Source organism: Trachemys scripta, chromosome 1 (assembly GCF_013100865.1).
Source record: "Trachemys scripta elegans isolate TJP31775 chromosome 1, CAS_Tse_1.0, whole genome shotgun sequence".
Taxonomy (NCBI): Eukaryota; Metazoa; Chordata; order Testudines; family Emydidae; genus Trachemys; species Trachemys scripta.
Window position 1 is genome coordinate 260,486,197 of NC_048298.1, and position 26,226 is coordinate 260,512,422.

Consider the following 26,226-nt stretch of genomic DNA (forward strand, 5'->3'; position numbering starts at 1 on the left):
ATATTCTGGTTCAAATTGGATTCTCCAGGTACCAAGAAAGAAACGTTTTTTTTGGATAAATACCCCGAGATTAAACTGATTTAGGGCCTCGGTCTTGGCTCCTGATTAAAACATTGATTCATCCATAGATGCCAAGGCCAGAATCATTGTAGTCATCTATTAGCATACTGAGTCAAATGCTAATGAAGAGCTTGAAAAGATTTCAGAAGAAAATTAACAGGAAGAGGTAAACATCATGGAAGAGGGGAAACTATTTTCAAATGTACATCAAAGATCTGATCTGGTACATCAATGGGTATGTCTAAATAGGGATAAAAGACTTGCGACATGGTTGAGGGTGGCCTGGGTCAGCTGACTTGGACTCATGGGACTTAGACTGCGGGGCTAAACAAAAAAAACACATTGCTGTACAGACATTCAGTCTCAGGTTGGAGTCTGAGCTCTGGGACCTTCCATCCTTGCAGGGTCCCAGAGCTGGAGCTCAAGCCTGAACATCTACACAGCAATATTTTCAGCCCTGCAGCCGGAGCCCGAGTCAGCTGACATGGGCCATCTGCAGATTTTTCATCCCTGTGTAGATATACCCTGAGAGTATAGAGACAGCCTGACATCCTTCAATCTGTGAAGACAAGTTGCTTGAAAACTTGATCTTATGAAAGGGGGATCTCAGCCACCCTGGTTGAAAATTCTGGGAAAAGAACTTGGGATAAGCTAACCCTGAAAAAACAGGGAATGTCTGGTGAGTTAAGTTTAGGCTATAAAAAGTGTGTTATGATTTTGTTTTCTATATAACCATTTGTTTCCAATATTCTTACTTATTATGCTTTGAGTCTCTGTTCTTTTGATAATAAGCCTTTTTTTCCCCACTATAAACTTATCTAAGTGTTGTGTGCTAAGCAACTGGTGTGTACTGTTTCCTTTGAAGTAGCAAATCGGAGAGTTCTGTGAGTGTTCAGAGGAACAGGAACTGGGCACCCCAGAGAGATCATCGGAGGACTGAGCGGATGGTGTGTGTGTGTGTGTGTGTGTGTGTGTGTGTGTGTGTGTGTGTATATATATATATATATATATCACTAACCTGTACAGAGAGAGCAAGACCTGCTGAGGGCTGGAAGGCAGGGCTTGTGTTGCCAGAGGTTGGTGGAGTCGGGGAGCTGATCCACAGCAGGCACAGATAAGATTTGGTTCCTCTAAAGGCATGTGGTAGAGAGGTGTCTCCTGACAGTGGGTACCCCTGGAAAGCATCACAATACGGCAATTCCTATGTTTTCATCATCACAGTATCTGAATAACTTTCCAGTGCTAGAGGAGAGCGCACACAGCCTTATTAATTTAAATATTAAGTATTATAAATACTTAATCCTGTAAAGCCAAATCATGCGGTTCTTATCAAGCAACACTCCCATTTACCTTGACTGTTACCTGAGTAAGGATTGCAGATACTGACCTATAAATGGCGTGTAAGTGGTATATAGAATTTTACACAGATCCATTGTACAACCATGAATTTTACATAAATAGCTTTAAAATCTGGGTCCAAAATTAAACAAAACAAAACACTTCCATTTGCTTCAGATAAAGCTGTTTTTTTCCACAGTCTAAAATTCAATTGTGTGTGTATTTGGAACTAAAGGGGGAGATTTTTCAATTATTTGACTCCAGTCAAAAAAACAGTTTATTCAGTTTAATTTATTTCAGCAGTGTTCACATTTCCAACAAAAATCCATCAGCACAAAATTTGTTCAAAACAGAAATAAGAAAACAATACTTTTCCTTCCCCCTCCCTCTATTTGCAATAAAAAATACTTTGGACTTACTCCTTTGGAGAAATCAAAGCAACCTCATTCAGTAATTCCACTCCAGCAGCAATAAAAACAAATCAATCAGACAAACTCTGTTCCACAAAACATGTATAAAATAACTATGCCTTGTTGAAAAATATGTATGTCCATTACACATCTTAGAGGCATAACTCTGTCAAATTTTCCTTTGGTAACATAACCTTTTGAATTATATTTTTTAAACTTTTTAGTACTAAGGATTCTTTGCAGGTCAGCATCAGTAGCTGGTTCAAATGTAAAATCTTCACAGGATTTCAGCAGTTAATGATGGTTGCACCAGTCTCTGACTTCTGGATATTATGAATAAACAACAGAGCTGAAAACAAAATGAGTCTTTGGGCTACCATTATCTCCTATTAATGCAGCAGACCCGCTGTGCTGCGGCCAGTACAAGTTTCATTCATAGATCATCAGTAGACACAAAGGCATTACATTCTCCAAAGCAAGAGCAAAGGTTAGAATCCAATATGATTATTTTAAAATAATCTTCCATGGAATATGAAGGTTAGGAGCCAATGACTGTCCTGTACCCTGAAAACTTATGTTTTGGGGATCTCCATTTACATTCTAGGGCTAGTTGGATGATTTAACATATTTTTTAACAAAAAATTGGAATGCATTTATTTATTATTATACTACATCTACATACTTTCTCAATAGGTACTATTTTAAAAATAAATAAAAATATACCATGTCGCAAAAGAAACTTAACCCAGTATGAGCATGGAGTAGGAGGGAAAGTATTTTCTATTTAAAATCCTGGAAATAGAGATGGGTAAAATATCTGGAACAAAATTTCATATAGTCAATATTTGTGTATTTCCCCATTAAATTCAAAATCAGGCCCTGATTCAGCAGCTGGATCCATATGGGTAAATCTTGCCATTATACAGAGTCACAGTTGGGCACAAGGTTTTGCCCAAGCAGATCCAATTATAGGATCTAGATTTTTGTCCTCCTTTCCTGACATCAGCATGCTAAGAACAGGACATTTTAAATAAAAATCAGACCATTTTAGAGAAAACTGGTTGTCACACTGCACCCCAGATTCTTCATAGTTATATTATTATGATCTGATTATGGCATAATTATGATGCATTTTGCACAATATGGGTCATGTGAGGTGTTTTGGAAAAGTTATGATTTGCTGAATAGGATTCTTACTTGTACGCATGTATCATTTTTGTATCTGAAGTTATGAACATTGACTATGTAGCTGTATTTCAATTGTAGTTACACCTGGGTGACCCCCACCAGTCTAGATAGCAGTCTGGGAAAGGCCTATTCAGGGTAATGAGATAGTAGGAAAAATAATAAGCCTTAGGAGAAGCTTATCTCCAACTTCCTGAGTCTTACTGAGAATGTTCCAGACAGCCTATAAGTAATGGCTACTGTGACTCAGCAAGGTATGCAAGGGCCTGTGACCAGGCCAGATGACTCTGGACTCCATCTTGGATATCAGTGTTTTTCCACAAACTGAAGTTTGGGACAAAGGGTTCTCGCCATATGCTAAAGGCAGAGAGTGGTTCTTCACTCCCCGCACAAGAAAACTCCTGGAAACACCTGAGGAACAAAGACTGAAGTAGGGGAAGTGCTGGACCCAAGCGAAAGGAATTTCTAGCCTGTGTATGAAAGACCTGGGTATTCCAAGCTGTAAGAATCTGCAGCCTGCTTGTATCATCAGCCAGGGTGAGAATTTGCTAATTCATATCCTATCTTTCTAGTATCTTAGACTTAGTTTGTGTTTTTGTTTATTTATGAGGTAATCTGCTTTGATCCATTTCCTATCGTTTAAAATCTATCTTTTGTAGTTAATAAATTTGTTTTTGCTTTATCTAAACCAGTGAGTTGGAGTGAAGTGTGTGGGAAATTGTAGCTCATGGGGCAAAGGCTGTTGCATATTCCTCTCCACGTTGAAGGGAGGATGGGGACTCTGAGATTACACTTTACAGTTCCCCGTGCAGAGCAAGACAGTATAATTTTGGGTTTATGCTGTGGAGGGGGTGCGTGCCTGGGGGGGGGGGGGGGGGGGGGGTGTTATCTTGACTTTAGCCTTTCTACTGCTGGTTCATGCTGTGGTTAGGCAGAGAGCCTGCATGTAACTACAGCTGGGAGTGTTCCTACCTGTGTGAATGCTTGTGGAAGTGTAGGACTGGGAGCAGGGCTGCAGCATGTCACAGAATCACAGTGAGAGCGGGAGCCTAGGCTGGTGGATCAGAGGGCTCAGTGGTACCCCATTTCCAGGCGGTACCCTAGAGGGGGACCTGTCACGCTGGTTATTGCTGAAAATACATGAGTATGATGTCATATTCAACCTTCTTTTGTTTAAAAATTTCAGGATGACAATTTTGACAGGTGAGAAAGCAAGTGGAACAAAGTTGCAAACTAAATTATGAAAAAGTCTTTCCACTTTTTCACAGCTCCAATGAGAAGCACATGCCATGTCCGATACTATCTATATCGGAAGCCATGGCAACATCTGTTTCAGCAACATGAGCATCTTCTACATGAAAAGAGGAGTACTGGAAATCATGCAGGCATAAAGCAGAAGATAGAGCTGGAAAACTCCTTCTGGGTCATTCTAACCCAGTCAGTTGCATAGAGAGAGAGTGTTTCTCTAAATTTCCCAGGTGTTTTATCTAACCTTTTAACCACCTCTAGTGACAGTACCTTAACTATATCCTTAGATAAATTGTTTTGTTGCCTAATCACTCAAGGTTGTTTGCTTTTAAATGTCAAACCTATGTTTTCAGTTAATATGTTCAAGGTGTTAGGCTGACAACAGACACCTTTCTTCACATGATTGTTTCACAGAAGTTTGTAGACACCTATATTCTTGTTTCCTCCTTTTATCACAATCATGTGGCACATGTTAAGTTCCCACTGAGTCAAATGTGAAGAGAAAAATAACAAGTCCCCAAAATATTACAGCAGAGGTCCAAGGTGTGAGAACAGAACATGAGAGCAACTTAACTATTTCACTCCAGGCGGAGTAAGGAATAAATCAATAGGAACACAGCAATTCCATCTGATAAGATTCATGCAAGTAAGTGTGCGCTATATAAAACTGGAGTTTATTAGATTTAAGCACACACAAACATAAGCAATAGGTTTAAAACATCCCAGATATTTACCTAACATCTGGAACGGTATTGAGTAATTAACATCTGGTTTGCAGTTGCCAGTTGCTCACCCACCGGGGAGAAAGGGTGTCCGGACAAACCTCTCTCAGGATGGCTTCAGAGGCCTGCTCCAAAGTACACTCTAGCTAATCTTTTATAACTAATTCAAAAAAGAGCTAATAGAGGAGGTATCTGAGCCTCTAGCTATTATCTTTAGAAAATCATGGGAGAAAGGAGAGATTCCAAAAGACTGGAAAAGGGCTGTCAAGGCTGCTTCCCCACTTTGAACTTTAGGGTACAAATGTGGGGGCCTGCATGAAACTTCTAAGCTTAACTACCAGCTTAGATCTGGTCCGCTGCCACCATTCCCAATGTGCTAATTCCCTTCCCTGGGTAGCTTTGAGAGACTCTTCACCAATTCCCTGGAGAATACAGATCCAAACCCCTTGGATCTTAAAACAAGGAGAAATTAACCATTCCCCCTCCTCCCTTCCACCAACTCCTGGTGGATCCAGATCCAACCCCCTTGGATCTAAAAACAAGGAAAATCAATCAGGTTCTTAAAAAGAAGGCTTTTAATTAAAGAAAAGGTAAAAATCATCTCTGTAAAATCAGGATGGAAAATAATTTTACAGGGTAATCAAACTTAAAGAGCCCAGAGGACCCCCCTCTAGCCTTAGGTTCAAAGTTACAGCAAACAGAGGTAAACACCCTAGTAAAAGGTACATTTACAAGTTGAGAAAACAAAGGTAAACTAACACGCCTTGCCTGGCTGTTTACTTACAAGTCTTAAATATGAGAGACTTGTTCAGAAAGATGTGGAGAGCCTGGATTGATGTCTGGTCCCTCTTAGTCCCAAGAGCGAACAACCCCCAAAACAAAGAGCACAAATAAAAGCCTCCCCCCGCCCAAGATTTTAAAGTATCTTGTCCCCTTATTGGTCCTTTGGGTCAGGTGTCAGCCAGGATACCTGAGCTTCTTAACCCTTTACAGGTAAAAGGATTTTGGAGTCTCTGGCCAGGAGGAATTTTATAGTACTGTACACAGGAGAGCTGTTACCCTTCCCTTTATAGTTATGACAAGGGCAAATATAGTGCCCATCTATAAAAAGGGAAATAAAAGCAACCCAGGAAACTACAGACCAGTTAGTTTAACTTCTGTGCCAGGGAAGATAATGGAGCAAGTAATTAAGGAAGTCATCTGCAAACACTTGGAAGGTGGTAAGATGATAGGGAATAGCCAGCATGGATTTGTAAAGAACAAATCATGTCAAACCAATCTGATAGCTTTCTTTGATAAGATAATGAGTCTTGTGGATAAGGGAGAAGCGGTGGATATAGTATACCTAGACTTTAATAAGGCATTTGATACGGTCTAATATAATATTCTTATCAATAAACTAGGCAAATACAACTTAGATGGGGCTACTGTAAGGTGGGTGCATAACTGGCTGGATAACTGTACTCAGAGAGTAATTATTAATGGTTCCCAATCCTGCTGGAAAGGCGTAACGAGTGGGGTACCGCAGGGGTCTGTTTTGGGACCGGCTCTGTTCAATATCTTCATCAACGACTTAGATATTGGCATAGAAAGTACACTTATTAAGTTTGCGGATGATACCAAACTGGGAGGGATTGCAACTACTTTGGAGGACAGGGTCATAATTCAAAATGATCTGGACAAATTGGAGAAATGGTCTGAGTTAAACAGGATGAAGTTTAACAAAGACAAATGCAAAGTGCTCCACTTAGGAAGGAAAAATCAATTTCACACATACAGAATGGGAAAAGACTGTCTAGGAAGGAGTACGGCAGAAAGGGATCTAGGGGTTATAGTGGACCACAAGCTAAATATGAGTCAACAGTGTGATGCTGTTGCAAAAAAAGCAAACATGATTCTGGGATGCATTAACAGGTGTGTTGTGAGCAAGACACGAGAAGTCATTCTTCCGCTCTACTCTGCTCTGGTTAGGCCTCAGCTGGAGTATTGTGTCCAGTTCTGGGCGCCGCATTTTAAAAAAGATGTGGAGAAATTGGAAAGGGTCCAAAGAAGAGCAACAAGAATGATTAAAGGTCTTGAGAACATGACCTATGAAGGAAGGCTGAAAGAACTGGGTTTGTTTAGTTTGGAAAAGAGAAGACTGAGAGGGGACATGATAGCAGTTTTCAGGTATCTAAAAGGGTGTCATAAGGAGGAGGGAGAGAACTTGTTCACCTTAGCCTCTAAGGATAGAACCAGAAACAATGGGTTTAAACTGCAGCAAGGGAGGTCTAGGTTGGACATTAGGAAAAAGTTCCTAACTGTCAGGGTGGTTAAACACTGGAACAAATTGCCTAGGGAGGTTGTGGAATCTCCGTCTCTGGAGACATTTAAGAGTAGGTTAGATAAATGTCTATTAGGGATGGTCTAGGCAGTATTTGGTCCTGCCATGCGGGCAGGGGACTGGACTCGATGACCTCTCGAGGTCCCTTCCAGTCCTATAATCTATGAATCTATGAATCTATGAAAACAGACACAGCTGAAATAAATTGGTCACCACAGATTCAGGCACTGGCAAAAGTACCTTTAAATGTTCTTTGCCTATTAAGTCAGTCATGAGAGAGAGGAAAAAAATCAAACCACAACTGTTGAACTAGAAGAAAACATCAAACTGATCCAAATTAAGAGAAACCAGTGGGGCTACTGAGATAACAGAGTGATTGAAAACAAGATTGCTGTGTGGTGATCTCACCATGAGGGTGACTTAGGCTTTATCTACATTATTGGGGTAAGTCAACCTAAGTTACACTACTCCAGCTACATGAATAATATAGCTGGACTAGCCATAGCTTTGGTTGACTTCTTGTGGTGTCTACACCATGCTGCATAGATGGGAGATGCTCTCCCGTTGATTTACTTTATTCCTCTCGTTCCAGTGTAGTATTGTAGTCAACCGGAAAGTGCTTTGCAGTCAATTTAGTGGGTCAACCCCCACTGCATCAATAGCAGCAGCGTTGATTCCTGGTAACTGTAGACATGGCCTTAGTGTATTATTTGGTCTGTGAGTCAGTGTGAACATGTGGGCCTAAGAAAAGAAATGAGGAAAGAGGATAAAATTTTAGACTACAATGTCTTATTTGAGGCCTTCTTAATCTGAAGGAGAAAAACGTAAAGTGAAACTCCAGATCAGTGAACAAGAGGTGCTTCACTAAAGGAACACAGAAATACATTCTATCTTTGGAGTAATTCAGTGTGAGTTACTTTCTCTTTAAACTTAGCACTTTTTGTACTTGCACAAGAGGTGTGTTTTGTTTTGTTTTTTTAAAGTTATAATATACAGAGATTATGATACTGATGGCAGACTTCTGGGAAGAGCACACAAGCAAATGGGGTGGGGAAACCTCCTTATTTCCAATCTATGGACCTGAGTAAAAGCCAGTCACAACTGGACCTTTGGTTAACACAGGGGTCAGCAACCTCTGGCACACGGCTTGCCAGGGTAAGCACCCTGGCGGGCCGGGCCAGTTTGTTTACCTGCCGTGTCAGCAGGTTCAGCTGATCGCAGCTCCCACTGACCGTGGTTCGCTGTCCCAGGCCAATGGGGGCAGCGAGAAGCCACGGCCAACACATCCCTCGGACTGCACCGCTTCCCGCAGCCCACATTGGCCTGGAGCGGCGAACCGTGGCCAGTGGGAGCCACGATTGGCTGAGCCTGCTGACACAGCAGGTAAACAAACTGGCCCGGCCCACCGGGGTGCTTACCCTGGCGAGTCGCATGCCAGAGGTTGCCGACCCCTGGGTTAACACATAATGGTGCCTGAGAGACTGCAATGTTTTTCTTGTATCTCAGATATCAATTCTTGGTACCTGCTATTAAATGTTGACTTGTTGGAAAATTTTATGGCACTATTACGCAACTCTTGCCCCTGCCTCCGTGGCAGCAGATGATCCCAGGCAGAAGAAAGGGGATGTTCTGCTGGGCCAAGGGGACAATGTTTGGGGTAGGCTACATGCATCGTCCTTTTGTGTTAGCATGAATGGGATGATTGATGGGCAAAGCATATGTAATCCACTGATCAGTGTGTATTATATATTCCCCCACTGCTCAATCCCCAAAGGTATGAATTTGTGGCAGCCCCCAGCTACAGAGGCTGTCTCTTTAGCTCAAATTATAAAAGTTTGTCCACTTAGCTCTGGAGGTATGTGGTTCAGGTCCTAGTGTGTCAGCCAAGATGGCCACTGTCACACATTAACCAGCTAGGCAGGGATTGAGGTGCAGAACAGCGCTGGATGCACAGGGTTTCTTCCCACCTCTCGCCCCCCCTCCCCCCCCCAACACACATACTTGGCCCAGCTGGGTACTGGCAGGTTTAAGCCTTCGTTATAAGAATAAATACAACAATCCTCTTGTCAATACAGACTATGATCCCCAAATACTACAACAGATGAAAAGTTCTGAGATTATTCTCAGTCCCATCTATACTACAGAACAAGTTACTTGATAACTTGTGTGAAAGAGGCACAACAGGAACTCAAAGACACATTTTGGACTACATACAAAAGTTTACTGCATTTAAAATGAGAGATAAGAGGCATTGGTGAATAGAAGTAGTCACTCCAATCTTATCTTATGTTCTCCCAGTTGAGTGGTTCGAGACAGGGCTAAATAGTTCTTGGCATTAGTGTTCAGGGTGATCCTGCCTGTACAACTTAATAATTCTACAGTTCATCAGTTCATTGCCTGACAGGGCAACAAGGCAAACAAGCAGCTACAATTTTCCCTTAGTTCATTCTAAAGGGTATTTGCTGTCTCAGAGTTATTTATCTGTAATAGTTGGGCAAAAGAGCTCTCTCTCCAGTGTAACATTCTGATGCAATCCATCCTCATAACAGATTTTTTTTTTAAAGAAGCTTGTTCAAAATCATCCAGAGGCTTCAGCCATATCAAATAATTGCCATCACATAAAATCTGCTTTTAGGGTCTAATCTTTAATTTACCATTAACAATGTCTAAGCTATCTATTAAAAAGTCCACAACCTTACTTAGGAGAAAAAAATCCAATAAAATTCTTCTTGATTTTTCCTCTAAATTGCTATTAGAGTTTTAATGGATGTCCTCAGCGGACATAATTATTGAGAATTTTACATTAATAGACTTTAAATGGATATTCTGAACAGACAGAATTATTAAGAATATTGCATTAATTAACATCAGCCTTTTAATGGTGTTTTAATGTATAGCTTCAGAGTGGTTTGGTCAGAAACAATTTAAGGCCATTTCAGGCTTTTTGTAGCAAATACATTCTCATTTCCTGTGCATATCCTGTATATGGCTTAGAGCAAGCATATTCAGTTTTGTCTGTTTCAGAAACATAGGTGCAGCTATTGGCATGAGATGGGATGTGCAAAAGACAAGAGTTTCCAGATATGGGCACAGGAATTACTGATACAGATCTAGGTATCAATGTGCAGCCGGGATTGAAGTCCTATGCGAGGAATGTAAAGTATCCCTTTACTACAACATGGAAGGAATTGCAGACAGTAGTAGAAATGTCATTATGGATAAGTGATTCTATCGTGGGGGAGAGGGGGCATGAAGAACAAGGCCTATTCTGCCCCACCACCCCAACTGGGAAAATTGTCACTGATAAGTTTTCTTATGTCAGGAGAATGGTATTTGATGCCAACTCCTCTCATTAGATTTCACAACATCTTGAGTGAAGGGAGAGCAAGGATTACTGATAGGGATAAACATCTGATGTGACATCCACTGGCTGGCAAATGGGGAGAATTCAGTCTCAGGTTCTTCAGATAATCAGAAAAGCCAACTGGAGACAGCACATGATATTAGCTGGTACTGCAAATTGGCACTTTTCTTCCCTAAAATATCCCAGTAGGGATGGGACAAGAGAAAATAAGAGGAAATGGTGGAGGAATAAAGGAGAATATTGTAGACCAGAGAAAACCAAAGAAACACTATAATTGTTAAAGGAAGAGGTAATAACATGCATATGTACCAAAAGTATTAAAAATTGTATCTATTCTGGTCATGCCCTGTGGGACACTCCGCGTATCACCTCCATCCAACTTCTTTGTTTTTGGTTTCTCCCCCCCGGCCCCCGCAGGATTGTAAGTTTCTATACTTCTATAGTGCCCAGTGCAATGAGACCTCTATGCTGATCGGGATTTCTGAAAACTACTGCAACATAATCATTTAACAATGACAAAATAGTATTAATACGATATCCAGGTTCATCAGACCTCAAATAAGGACTAAATTGAGTGGAAGTGAGTAATGTGTGATATATGTATTCCCCTCCCTGCCCATTGCCCTGGATTTTAGGGGTGTGTATTCTCCAGAATGTGATCAAGCTAATTGCAACCATATTATGTGCATTCAGCCACCATGAATTAATGAAACAGAATACCACATACTTAAGGGTTAATTTGGAGACAGGCATTCAGAAGCAAGTGTAACACTGACAAACCCAGGTTGTTGGCAGGCAGGATCGAACTTGGGACCTCTGGAGCTAAATGCGTGAATCTCTACTGCATGAGCTAAAAGCCATATGGCTCTTAGCTAAGGCTCTAGAACAGACTTAGAAAGAGATTAATAAGTGGTCTTGGCGCCACTAAATGGGACAGAACACCATACTCAGAAGATGTGTTGGTTACACAAGGTCAAAACTAACTACAGTTTCTGCTAATCAGTATTGGAGGAGGGGACAAACAAGTAAACAATTGAGAATAAAAACCTTGATGGTTGGAAAGCCTTGAGTCTGGATGCCTCTGATATTAAAAGTTTATTGAAAGTTAGAAAAGTGATACCATAGGGGTCATTATGACCTACGTGTTTTGTAGAAGTTTCATAGAATTGTAGATTCTAGAGCTGGAAGGGACCTCGAGAGGTCATATAGTCCAGTCCCCTGCCCTTAAGGCAGGACCAAATACTGTCTAGAACATCACTGATAGACATTTATCTAACCTACTCTTAAATATCTTCAGAGATGGAGATTCCACACCCTCCCAAGGCAGTTTATTCCAGTGTTTAACCAACCTGACAGTTAGGAACTTTTTCCTAATGTCTAATCTAAATCTCCTTTGCTGCAATTTAACCCCATTGCTTCTTGTCCTGTCCTTAGTGATTAAGGGGAAGAATTTATCAACCTCCTCTTTATAACAACCTTTTACATACTTGAAGACTGTTACCATGTCCCCCCTCAGTCTTCTCTTTTCCAAACTAAACAAACCCAATTCTTTCAGCCTTCCTTCATAGGTCATGTTCTCTAGACCTTTAATCATTGTTGTTGCTCTTCTCTGGACCCTCTCCAATTTCTCCACATCTTTCTTGAAATGTGGTGCCCAGAACTGGACACAATATTCCAGTTGAGGCCTAACCAGCATAGAGTAGAGCGGAAGAATGACTTCTCGTGTCTTGCTCACAACAAACCTGTTAATGCATCCCAGAATCATGTTTGCTTTTTTTTTTGCAACAGCATCACACTGTTGACTCATATTTAGCTTGTGGTCCACTATAACCCCTAGATCCCTTTCTGCCGTACTCCTTCCTAGACAGTCTTTTCCCATTCTGTATGTGTGAAATTGATTTTTCCTTCCTAAGTGGAGCACTTTGCATTTGTCTTTGTTAAACTTCATCCTGTTTAACTCAGACCATTTCTCCAATTTGTCCAGATCATTTTGAATTATGACCCTGTCCTCCAAAGTAGTTGCAATCCCTCCCAGTTTGGTATCATCCGCAAACTTAATAAGCGTACTTTCTATGCCAATATCTAAGTCGTTGATGAAGATATTGAACAGAGCCGGTCCCAAAACAGACCCCTGCGGTACCCCACTCGTTACGCCTTTCCAGCAGGATTGGGAACCATTAATAACAACTCTCTGAGTACGGTTATCCAGCCAGTTATGCACCCACCTTATAGTAGCCCCATCTAATTTGTATTTGCCTAGTTTATCGATAAGAATATCATGCGAGACCGTATCAAATGCCTTACTAAAGTCTAGGTATACCACATCCACCGCTTCACCCTTATCCACAAGGCTCGTTATCCTATCAAAGAAAGCTATCAGATTGGTTTGACATGATTTGTTCTTCACAAATCCATGCTGGCTGTTCCCTATCACCTTACCACCTTCCAAGTGTTGGCAGATGATTTCCTTAATTACTTGCTCCATTATCTTCCCTGGCACAGAAGTTAAACTAACTGGTCTGTAGTTACCTGGGTTGTTTTTATTTCCCTTTTTATAGATGGGCACTATATTTGCCCTTTTCCAGTCTTCTGGAATCTCTCCCGTCTCCCATGACTTTCCAAAGATAATAGCTAGAGGCTCAGATACCTCCTCTATTAGCTCCTTGAGTATTCTAGGATGCATTTCATCAGGCCCGGGTGACTTGCAGGCATCTAACTTTTCTAAGTGATTTTTAACTTGTTCTTTTTTTATTTTATCCGCTAAACCTACCCCCTTCCCATTAGTATTCACTATTTTAGGCATTCCTTCAGACTTCTCGGTGAAGACCGAAACAAAGAAGTCATTAAGCATCTCTGCCATTTCCAAGTTTCCTGTTACTGTTTCTCCCTCTTCACTAAGCAGTGGGCCTACCCTGTCTTTGGTCTTCCTCTTGCTTCTAATGTATTGATAAAAAGTCTTCTTGTTTCCTTTTATTCCCGTAGCTAGTTTGAGCTCATTTTGTGCCTTTGCCTTTCTAATCTTGCCCCTGCATTCCTGTGTTGTTTGCCTATATTCATCCTTTGTAATCTGTCCTAGTTTCCATTTTTTATATGACTCCTTTTTATTTTTTAGATCGTGCAAGATCTCGTGGTTAAGCCAAGGTGGTCTTTTGCCACATTTTCTATCTTTCCTAACCAGCGGAATAGCTTGCTTTTGGGCCCTTAATAGTGTCCCTTTGAAAAACTGCCAACTCTCCTCAGTTGTTTTTCCCCTCAGTCTCGATTCCCATGGGACCTTACCTATCAGCTCTCTGAGCTTCCCAAAATCTGCCTTCCTGAAATCCATTGTCTCTATTTTGCTGTTCTCCCTTCTACCCTTCCTTAGAATTGCAAACTCTATGATTTCATGATCACTTTCACCCAGGCTGCCTTCTACTTTCACATTCTCAACGAGTTCCTCCCTATTTGTTAAAATCAAGTCTAGAACAGCTTCCCCCCTAGTAGCTTTTTCAACCTTCTGAAATAAAAAGTTGTCTCCAATGCAGTCCAAGAATTTGTTGGATAGTCTGTGCCCCGCTGTGTTATTTTCCCAACATATATTTGGATAGTTGAAGTCCCCCATCACCAACAAATCTTGGGCTTTGGATGATTTTGTTAGTTGCTTGAAAAAAGCCTCATCCACCTCTTCCACCTGGTTAGGTGGCCTGTAGTAGACGCCTAGCATGACATCTCCCTTGTTTTTTGCCCCTTTAAGCCTAACCCAGAGACTCTCAACACTTCCGTCTCCTAAGTCCATCTCTACCTCAGTCCAAGTGTGTACATTTTTAATATATAAGGCAACACCTCCTCCCTTTTTCCCCTGTCTATCCTTCCTGAGCAAGCTGTACCCATCCACACCAACATTCCAATCTGTGTATTATCCCACCAAGTTTCAGTGATGCCAACAATGTCATAGTTGTATTTATTTATTAGCACTTCCAGTTCTTCCTGCTTATTCCCCATACTTCTCGCATTTGTATATAGGCATCTAAGATACTGGTTTGATCTTTCCTCCCAGTTTTGTCCTGACTCTCCTTTCTCTCTGCCAATATAGTCCACACTCCCTCTTGTTTCCGACTCATTTCCCCGGTCTCCATGTTCCCCACTTACCTGTGGGCTTTGCTCACCTGTCCCCGTCAAACCTAGTTTAAAGCCCTCCTCACTAGGTTTTGATGGAAATACTGTACACAAGGAAATTCTAAAAATGTGTAAACAAGATTACTATAGTAATAAAAACTGAGTAACATTATTTGGGGTGCATTCATGTTAGTTATTTCAGAGTAGCTAATGCAGTTTTTATTTACTCTCCATCAGAAAGATTTTCTGAGAATTAAATCAGTTATTTCCTTTTTCTTTTGATCTACGGGGAGGAAAATGATATCCCATTTCAAAGAGCTGAAACTTTTCAGAGCAAAGGAAAGAACATTTTACAACTATAAATTGGATGTAAATTACTAGTGGGAATTGTTTTGTTGTTGGGGGAAAAAAATGAGAACAAAGTAGTTGTTGTGCTGGAGGCAAAAAGTATTGAAAGGTTATCCAGTAGCTTTTTTGACCCAAATTAAGATTTAAAGACAGATTCCATACATAGTAGACTTTTTAAAATAATTTGTAACAAGTTTTCAATTAAATTACACAAGGTCCTGTTTTCCTTACTATTTTGGATTATGTGGTCTCATTTACAAATTATTTTCTATGTTCTTTAGACAAACATCAAGAAGCTGATTGTTTCTAATCAAGAAAAAAAAATGTTAACAGAAGAGGCACACTTGCTGAACATTTCTATCAATCACAGCTTGAAAAATGTTCATGCACAGTTGAAATCCTTAATTTTTAAATACATCATAGAGGTTAGATTAATTTAGGTCACTAAAAATGATTTGCTCAAATCAGAAGAGTAAATACATAACATTTTACTTTAGGGAAGGATGAGGTTTTCCAATTACACAACAAGTAAATAAAATAGTGCTCACTAATGGTACACTCAGTCTGCTCATTATTCAAAATTTCCTTTTGGCTGTGATGGTCTTTTAATTGTCATAGAATCAGATGAAAATCACAAGGACAAACTTTGCTTTTAAGGTTTCTTAAGACTAAGTGAAGTTGTCCTTAAAGTTACATTAGAAATGAGGTATGAAAAGGTACACAGGATAGATTGCCATTACAGGGTTCACTCATTTTTAAACCACTCATTCCTATTTTTTAAAAATTCAGAATTTGGCATAGTAGCAACAGCTGGGAGGTAGATTGCACAGGGGCAGGAATGATGTCTGCTTCAGGTGGAGTTCCTGAGTAGTGGAGATTAGGAGGGAAATAATGGGACGCTGTGAATCTGGAGAGCAAAGATGGATGGAAGAGAGCCAAGAAGATAGGCAGACAGTGATGGGGGAGCAGGAGTAGCAAGCAGTGGAAAGAGACCAGAATTGAAAAAGTGAATATGAATGGGGATCTAATTGACAGTGTGTGCTCTATGCCCCCTTCAGTGCCTGACCCACCAAGACTCTGGGTCTTTTCTAGCTTTTTAGCTGGTTGACTTGTTAGCTCAAGTTGTAGAGACATATGCTTTCAGTTCTGGAAGTCCCTATTTCAAATACTGATGTGTTAGCAAAAATGGGGGCGGTCACACTAGCTGGCTGAGGGACACCACCAGAGGAGAAGGACAATGATGGAGGAATTATGTTCTTATAGCAAAGATTAGCTGAGAGGCCTGGAATAAATTGCATGACTATTTCCTATTTGTGGTGCAGTAATACAAAGATGCTGTAATGAGGATCAAAACCCTGTTCTTCTAGGTACTGGAGTAACACAAAAATATAAGGTCCCTGCTCAAAGGAGCTGGAGTAGTGCCTTCTGCACAACCTTACAAAAGAACTTAGGGCCACTGAATCTCAAGAAGCATGAATTCAATAACCACAACCTACTTATAATAGCCCTGTCACCTATTCAGCACTGGTGCAGAGCCTTACAGTGCACAGGGATATAGAGACTTCTATAATTATCCTCTGATATGCTCCAGATATCACCCCTGCAGGACAGAGGTGGATCACAGGGCTTGAGTGCTGTTGTAGCCTTGTGTAGGGTCTAGACATTTGGGTAAGGGAATTGGGGAAAGAAGAGAAAGTCAGTACAATGAGAACAAAAGAAACGGCAGCAAGGGGAGAAGAAAGCTAGAAGATAGATAAACAATAGAGAGAGAAACATGGAGACAATTTCTTCTACTCTCTCTGTATCAAGATACAAAAGCAGAAAAAAGTAACAAATCAAAGAGACAAAACAAGGAAGGGGATAAAAGAGGAAAGTGAACAAGAAGCTGTTTATATATACAGAGAAAACAAAACCTATTGAAGTCAAGGATAGTCTTTTAAATTACTTCAGGAATTTTTGCTTTAAGCTCTTAGGCATCTAAATCCAGGTCTCAGGCACCACTGCAATTCACAAAACCTTCACCTGCGTGCTGCCTAACAGTGTAGTTGCCTAAACTCACTCAGCACCCAAATTTTCACTGTAAAGTTTCCCTGCCTAACTCATTCACACAAGAAACAGCTTTGGCTCTTTTAAGCTGTCTGACTCCAGGAGTGGGGTTCCCAACTGAGGATCACAAGCAAATAGGCACCTCCTTGTAGCTCAGCCTTAAAGACACCAAATTCCACAACAAAGGCTGGGCATAGCACACATCCCTCCCATTAGCATCTCCAATGGGCTAGATTCAATGGCTCTCTACCTAGCTTTTGTGGGTCCCATTCTTAGAAACCTCTTTCTTCCCCACTTGATTGTATAGGGAGAGTAGGCACCTAAACTCAGGTAGATCCTATTGTGGATCCCATTGCTGTTCCAGTGATTTCCTTGGCACCTAAAAATTAGGTGTTGCAACACCTAAATCCCCTACTGACTGAATGGCTGCTGAATAGATCCCTTTCCGAAGAAGTGGGCTGTATCCCACGAAAGCTTATGCTCTAATAAATTTGTTAGTCTCTAAGGTGCCACAAGTACTTCTGTTATTTTAAAGACCTCTAAGTTTATCCTGAGTTCTGTTCCCCATCCAGTTGCACAGAAGATGAGTCCCAGGGTTATACTAACTTTTAAACAGACAAAGAGAGACACTTAATATCCAAACCATTTTAGGTTACAATATTTACACATTCATGAGTGATATAAAGGTTTTTCTGGCATTCAGTTGGAATGATTTGCATCATTTACTTGTGAGTGATTTTGCCATCCAAAACACATGGCGATGAAACCTTTATACCATGACACACACTCATTTATTCCCTCTACACTACAAAATACAGAGAGATGGCAGTGAAGCTATAAATGAAGAATGAATCAAGATTTCTATAATAAAATATTTAAAAAGTTAATATTGCAGAAAATGATATTGAAAGAGAAACTTTCAAAGCGTTTCTGATCTAGCCAATGATACTATACCCAATATGGTAAAATGCTCACTCTCGATAGAATGACATTACATATTCACCTTGTGTGCATGGAGTAGTTGAACGTGGTGAAGCAAATTCTCCTCCCCTTTATATAGCAGAGCTACTCTAAGGCCCCAGTGCTGTAAGCTGGTGAATGGGGCTCTGTGCAGGCTCAGGAATCTGGCCAGGTGGATCAGACTGCCAGATCAGATTATAAATTAGTAACTCTGATGTTACTGACATTGAGTCTACAAGTATAAAGATTCACTTGTCAGGATATGGCAAATTATTGCAGCTGCCCCAGATTAAGTTCTTCAGGAAAAATCCTTTTAGAGCTGTTAATTTTATTTGTTTGTGTGGTGTGGTGAGGTAGGGCAAGCTTCGTACTTCAGTTAAGACTGTCTTATTCAAAGCTGCCTTTCTTGTTTCTGTAAGGCCCTTTTCTTTGTCCCCATCCTCAAGCTGTAAGTCAGGATAACACACTGATGTCTATTAGGACAGATGTAGCTTGTTTTCACTGCCTCACTCCAAATCATTCTGTAAGGGATGTGAAGATTGTGTTTGCTAATGAAAAGTCAGCTGGCATACATGACATACCAAGTCCCTTTCGGCTGAGAGAATTTTTGTGGTGGTGATATTTGAAGGCAGTTCTCTGAGGAGCTTGACAGAGCACTGCCAGTGAGTCAAATATGACATGTTTGTGAACTGAAAACCTCAGAGAACCTTCTCTTTTCCTTAGCTCTGTATGAAAAGCAATGGGATATTTCTATGTAAAAGTTGTCATTGGCTTTAATTTGTCTAATCTCTACTTCCAGGGTCAGTGATAACCTTGTATTTCTCACCATATATAAAAGAATATGAGCATTGAACTTGATTCTATTCGTTGGACATAAAGGACCCAACTGGAATTGATGCTCCATTGTACTAGGTACTGTACAAACACACAGTAAGTAACAGTCTTTGACAAGAAGAATTTATAGAATGGGCAAGGCAAATAAAGTGGAGGAGGACTAGAAAGCAAGCATCATCCCCATCTTGGGGGGAGGGACTGAGGCAGAGAGTTTAAGGGGCTTGCACAAGCTCATAGAGGAAGTCTGTGGCAGAGATAAGACTTGAAGACAGATCTCCTGAGATCTAGGCTAGGGCCTTAAGCACGAGGCCACCCTTCCTCTCTTACAGTGATTCTACAGCTCAGGACTAAGACCCTGGTGATTGAGACTATAAATCCTACTTTCAATACAATTGTAGGTTGCTATGTGAACTTTGGGCCAAATTACAAATAAAATAAACAATTCCCAAGGTCCACATGCTATTACTGTGTTGGCATGAGCATACACATAGGGTCAGAGCATGGGCTCTTTCAGGCCCACACAATGGTCTTCTCAGAGTGATTTCTCAGAAACAAAGTCAGTCCCTCTTCCTGCCAGTCAGTTCTCCTTCCTGTTTAGTATATCAAGCTGCTGGGAGAAGTTGCCTCATGAGCTCCACCTGCCTTGACTTTTAAGATTCTTGAACCTTTCCAGTCTGGTCCCTAAATGCCAACAAATACAAGATAGGGAAAGTTTTTCAGTCTGACATCTCTTGGGTGTCCCCCAACCTCAGTGTCCAGAGTCATCTGGAGACCCAGATGGCTACTGACCTACTTGAGTAATAAGTAGTTCACAGTGTGTGCGTGCAACCATCTGATTTCAGCGAAGTCCTAACGGACTACACAACAATAGATGCACAATTGCATGCACATTTTTTGCATACAGACCTGATATGTCTTTTAAAAATATTTCCATGTGAGCCTTATGTGGTGTGACTAAGATCACTAGACTCATAAAAACATCAAAAAGAGTTTGAAATACCTCTATATGATGACTAGATCTTTCTCTTTTTTCAGCACTATCCAAATCTCTAATATATGTGAAAGTGCTAACTCAATTCAGACTGATATGGCTTGTGTTTATCTTTCCAACACTTCAGGAGTTCCTTTTGCCTCCAGAGAATGCTTTCATTCATTGATATGCCACTGCATCTCAAATATCAGCAGTACATACGTAACTGAATAATTATTAGTGATCTGTGACACCAGCAAAAGCTGGGTACTATTCAGCCCTTCACCTCTGGTGCAAGTGATAGGTTCAGAAGACTTTGCATATCTCCTTTCCTGTCTTGTGCTCCTCTCAGGGCTGCAATATGGGTTAAACTATTTGCAAATGGATTAGAAGGATATTTAGCAGAAGAAAAACCCAACAACACTGGTTTTGCTTTTTACACAAGCAACAAAGCCCATTTAAAAATGTCAGCAGAATCCTATAGAGAGTTCTTAGGAAGGTTTTACTAATGTACTATAATTTTAGATTAAAATAAGTCATCAGGAACATGCTGTGTATATCCTGTGGCCGACTCAGAGGCACATCAGTACATGCTGGGACAACTAAAGAAGAGAAGCTTTTTTTAAAAATATGAATGCATTATATGTTTGATATACAGACATTATATAGCTTTAGCAACATCAGACAGCAAAAGCTCTCTGTGTGGAATCTGAGCATGCCAACATCTGTAAACCTGAAGACTTCTGTTTTTGTTAAGTGTAGTTTTCCTACCTTTCATCTGAAAGACAAAAAGCAAAATTAAATGTGTGCATGTATTTTTGAGAGGTGGCTGTCACTAGAAATAGTGGAAAGGTAATATATTTTAAATGAGCAACATACACCGAATAACACATTAAATAGGTTCTATTTAGAGAAAGGCAACCTTAAGCAAGCAAGGAAATGAAACAAAAAAGGATTAGTTAGGAAAAATCGTCAGAACAGAGGAAATATAAATACTTCAGTACATTTGTAATCCCAATGGAAATTATAACTGGTTTATTACAAAGGAGAGGATAAACTTTGTGGCAGGTTGAAAAGATAAAGTATGTGTATATAGATTTGCAAATGTTTAAATATGATGAAAACTCATTGCAAAAGATAATAAAGAAAACCTTGGTGCTGTAAAGAAAAAGGAAATAAAATGTCAGCCATAACTTCTAAGCTTTATGCCTTTATAAGGATTATAACATTGTGCTTCTTTCTTTCTCTTTGTGCTTTTTAGGATTTTCTGGTTTTGCTTTGCTAAGTGCTGCTGACAAAAGCACCTGTCTACCATTCTCATCTTTCCAAAAATTTCTTCCTTTCTGGAAAAGAGCAGAAGAGCATGCTGTGCAAAAAATTAGGCCACAAGTCTTTTTTAAAGTAACACAGGAGGGGATTTTTTTTTTCAGGCCTTTTTTTTTTGTTAATTTTTGGTATGCCTAGAGCATTTCAGCATGAATAGGATTTTGATCCTTGTGTTTGAATAATAAGTGTTGTTGAGGATAAAAATTCCATGTGATAAAAGAAGAGTAATAGCTTCTTTAGGGCTTTTCTGAAATAATAAAAAAAAGAATTTACTGCTTATTAATGATCATTTAACACATTGAGTAATAAAAGAAGCTTTATGGGATCAATAAATAGTTATAATAATATAAGTGATGTAACAAACCAGACAAAGAAGAAGTAAGAAAGGAAATTCAGAATTAATTTATAGTTTACTATTTCACATCACTCTGACTGCATTTTTCAATATGAAAATAAGGAAATAAAAGGGAATTCATCCTTGACCTGCAGGTTCCTTGTTATACGGAGATGTTGTACCACATGGTACATAAGCTAAACCATTACTATAATATATCTAGAAATAACAGATGGTTTCATATAAGGCAATAATGAATGTCTTATTTCTGTCTTGTTGAAGTGAGGCATGTAATATAATGTAATGCAGTGGTTCTCAAACTAGGGCCACCACTTGTTCCGGTTTGTTTACCTGCCGCGTCCGCAGGTTCGGCTGATAGCAGCTCCCACTGGCCGCAGTTTGCCGCTCCAAGCCAATGGGGCTGCAGGAAGGGCAGCCAGCCCGTCCCTCGGCCCACGCTGCTTCCTGCAGCCCCCATTGCCCTGGAGCATCGAACCACGGCCAGTGGGAGCCGCGATCAGCTGAACCTGTGGATGCAGCAGGTAAACAAACCAGCCTGTCCTGCCAGGGGCTTTCCCTGAACTAGGGTGACCAGATGTCCCGATTTTATAGGGACAGTCCCGATTTTTGGGGCTTTTTCTTATATAGGCACCTATTACCCCCCAACCCCCCGTCCTGATTTTTCACACTTGCTGTCTGGTCAGCCTACCCTAAACAAGTGGCGGCCCTAGTTTGAGAACCACTGATGTAGTGGACATATTTACACAGCCCTTAAATCAAGCAGGAAAAACAAAAATCTCTGATCAGCTATATATCCAGGATGACCCAGGTTCTCAGAAAACACAGGTTCATAATCAACAGGCTTAGTGGCACCCAGCAGCCTATGTCAATACTGCATCTAGAAGCCTGCCTCACCACCCAGTAGACAGACTCACGCTAGCTCTGCTTGAGCTAGCATGCTAAATATAACAGTGTGGATGTTGCAGTAGTGGCAGTAACTCAGGCTAGCTGCCTAAGTCCAAGCTTGTCCAAGCCCTTGGGTCCAAGCTCAGCAGGATAGCCCAAGCTGCCACCACTGCCACATCCTCCATGCTGCTATTTTTTAGCACACTAACTCAAGCAGGGCTAGTGAGAGTGTCTACCCAGGCTGGGAGGTTCACTCACAGATCCAGTGTAGACACACCAATCCCAACACACAATCAGGGATATTCCCCCCCCCCAAAAAAAACAAACAAACAAACAAAAAAACCACAGTTCTCAACATTTACAAGTTCTTAGCATGGCACTGCCATCATTTGGGTAGGGCTGAGGAGCATTGGTGGGGAGGTTAATTAGTTATATTTATGTTATCCCTGGGTTATTTCATTTGATCTGGTTAATGACTGATCTGTATATTTATTACTGCATTTTAAAGATAGTCAAGAGTACACAGAGAATTGAATGCTTTTACAGTAGGGGAGTGAAAATCCAAATCAATAAAATACATTTGGTTGGTCAAATAAACTCACTATTGAACACAGTAACGGGCAATTAGTCTATGATGATAACAACTCACATTCCTTTTGGAGCATCAAATGTGACTTCTCTACATGCAGCAAGAAGAACCTAGATCCTTCAAACCATGCTCCACTAGTTCGATTTGGATAATGTCTATGATCTGCATTTCTTTGTAAAGAAAATAAGCACAGCAAATCAGCAATCTTGATTAAGAAGAGATTAGCTTGATACCCCAAGGCACTGCTTCAAGTGTATTTAACATAATTCCACATGGTGCTTTTTTAAGTTTGAACTTTGATCTCTAATTAACCTCTTCAGATAAAATTAGCCCTCCAGTGATGTTGAGAGGGCTGACCAAAATGTCTAAGGTAAATAAACTTCTATAGAGTTTTAAAAAATATCTTTGTCACTACTACATTGTTCATTTTAACTTGTTTGCCATTTTAGCATAGCCTGAGATACTGTAGTATAAAATGGTAATAACCACTCCTGAAACCATTTCATGTCCCATCTACATATTTAACTATTTGCTATTATTTACTGAGTTTCAACTGTGTTATCAAAGCTGTACATATATAGTATGATTCTTCACATCAGGTGCTAACATGTTTGGCACAGAAAATGCAATGGTTTCATAAAAGATCTCTCCTAGATTTTTCTCCCAGATGGTGGGAGATCCTGGTCATGCCCAGTTATCCACAATGGGTGGCTTATATTCAGGTCCCAGTTTCTTATTCCTTGCAAGGGGGACTGCACACTTTTCAAGCCTTTTTATGATTCTATCAATGAGGGGAATGAAAAGGAAAATAAGTATTCCAGTGAACCTGAGAACAACTTTTTCCCAGAGGCATGCAGTACCTTCTTACTCTAGGGCTGGCTGTGTAGTGGTTTTCTAGGAATCCTTCTGGCTGAGTAGTTGAATCGGGTTCCCTCTGTCAGCCTTAACCTTGAAGTTTGCAATACTCCCCCATAGGGTTGGAGAGCTCCTCGATGGGAGTTCCCCCTGAAGCTTCAGCAGTCACTGCAGATATTTTGTGCTCAGGGTAGTCTCTTCAACCTAGCTGACTGTAGTTTCCTAATTTTTTTAAGGCCTCCTGCCTGCCATCCATGATTGACAGGGCCAGAGAGGTGGGACTTGTCATGAACACTGGTGCCTTCCTCATCTGTCTATCCATACCAATACAGGTTCCTAAATAACGAACACAGGAAGTGCCAGAAAGAGTTTGAGGTGGTGTGGGGAATTCAGAGGTCTTTCTTGACAGGCTTCATGGAACTATATTTTAAGGAGGAACTTGAATGGAGTTGTTCACTGGTGTGGAAAATGCTCTGAAAGTAAGAAAAGGTGAAGGCCATGGAAGGCACAAAGTTAGGAGGGAGATACTGGAGAAGTTAAAGGATTACAAATAGAGGTAAGAACTTAGAACAGAGATATGAGAAGGAATCTGTGCAGGAACTAGAAGATAAGAATGAAGAGCTGGCACTTCAGGCCAAAGACCATTGGAAATCAATAGGACCCTTTCCATTATTTTTAGTTTCACTGGACATTAAATCAGGCCATTAATGCAGATGTAGCATGGCCACAGGAGATAATCAATGTTAGCGGTTTGATTCTCTGAGCCAGATTGTGTATGAAGGATAGGCGGGTGGAAACTGTTTTTCTATGTAAATTGAGCAAATTCAAAGTGGAATCACTGAGACAAACATGAACCCTCCCCATCCCCAAAAACACATTCATAGTACTTTTCTGCATAGATTTGAATATTAAATACTTGTCAAAGTATTTTTTTTTGTTCTAGTAACAAGATTGCATACAGTCTTTAAAAATAGTACACCTGGTAATGAGTGGAGGAGCAAAAGAATAGTTTCCAAATCTAAGAGTGTCAAAGAAAGTGGAAGGGTGAGAGTAGGGAATGGGGGATATACTTAGTAATTGGCTACATCTATATAGAGGGCACAACACATTGACTAATTATATGCAGACATCTCCAATAGCTGACAAGTAGGAAGGCAGAGTCATGACTTCTTGCCTACTTGTTCCCGGGGGTTAGCATTGGGGACAAAGTCCTTTCCCCCAATCACATGTGTCCAGAGACAAGTATAATGTGGCCACACAAGATAGAGGGTGAGACTTTCTGTTGCTTTATTAGATCCAACCACTGTCTAGCCGACAGACCTCTAATATAAAATATGAGAGACTGCAGCGCTCTGTTTGTGTTTTCTCCAGTAACCATCATGGACATAAAGCAGAGGGAAATATTAGCCTTTGACAGAGACATTTTAGAACGGCAGAGTACCCATGCAACAACATTTCACTATCACTGTGCTGATAAAGTTATCAGGATTACTTTCTCTTATGTTGTTTTCAGCCCTATAGAACCAACTGCATTAACATTACATACCATTTGAGTACACACACTAGTTTAGAAAATAAACATTTCACAGTTATTTCTACATAGTGATATTATGAAACTATCAAGGTGACCTGGACAGTGTTGAAATACCCATTTATCTTCCTTATGGCCTCCCCTCCTCTTTTATGTGTTTGAGAATATTAAATCTCATATATTCCTTTCTGTTACTTTTAACAACAGGCACGGAAACTAAATAATGTGATTGAAGGAGGTTGCTATGGTTAGTTTCTCCTTGTCCAGTCAGAACACCTGCATTTTTTTTATTTTTTTTTACAACTTGATTAATGTATTGTCAAGGTTGAAGTCACATTGTTTGTGATGGCTGTGCCTAGCATCATGAATCATGTTCTATGCTAAAATGTATGCACCCAAATGCTCTCACTCTTTGTTGTACCTGTTTAGACTAGGGATGCTAAAGCATTTATCTAAGTAGAATATAAATAACTGACTATTATACTAAAAAAAATAAATAATCCACAGGTAAATAATGTTCCTTTTGTGACATAGGATGTCATTAATATCCAAGTCAAATAGCAATGGAACTAGAAGGTTTTTTTTGTTTGTTTTTTTGAGCAAACAAAAGATTCTATGTAAAGTGTACGTTATCTGAGACATTAACCCCAAAGTGTTTCCTGCTCTTCCTCAACTATTCTGGAGAGTAAGTACCATGCCCACTTCTTGACCTGCTATCTTCATCAAGACAAGTAAATTATTTAAACCTCAAGTAAATGACCAGAATGAAGAGTTTCAGAAAA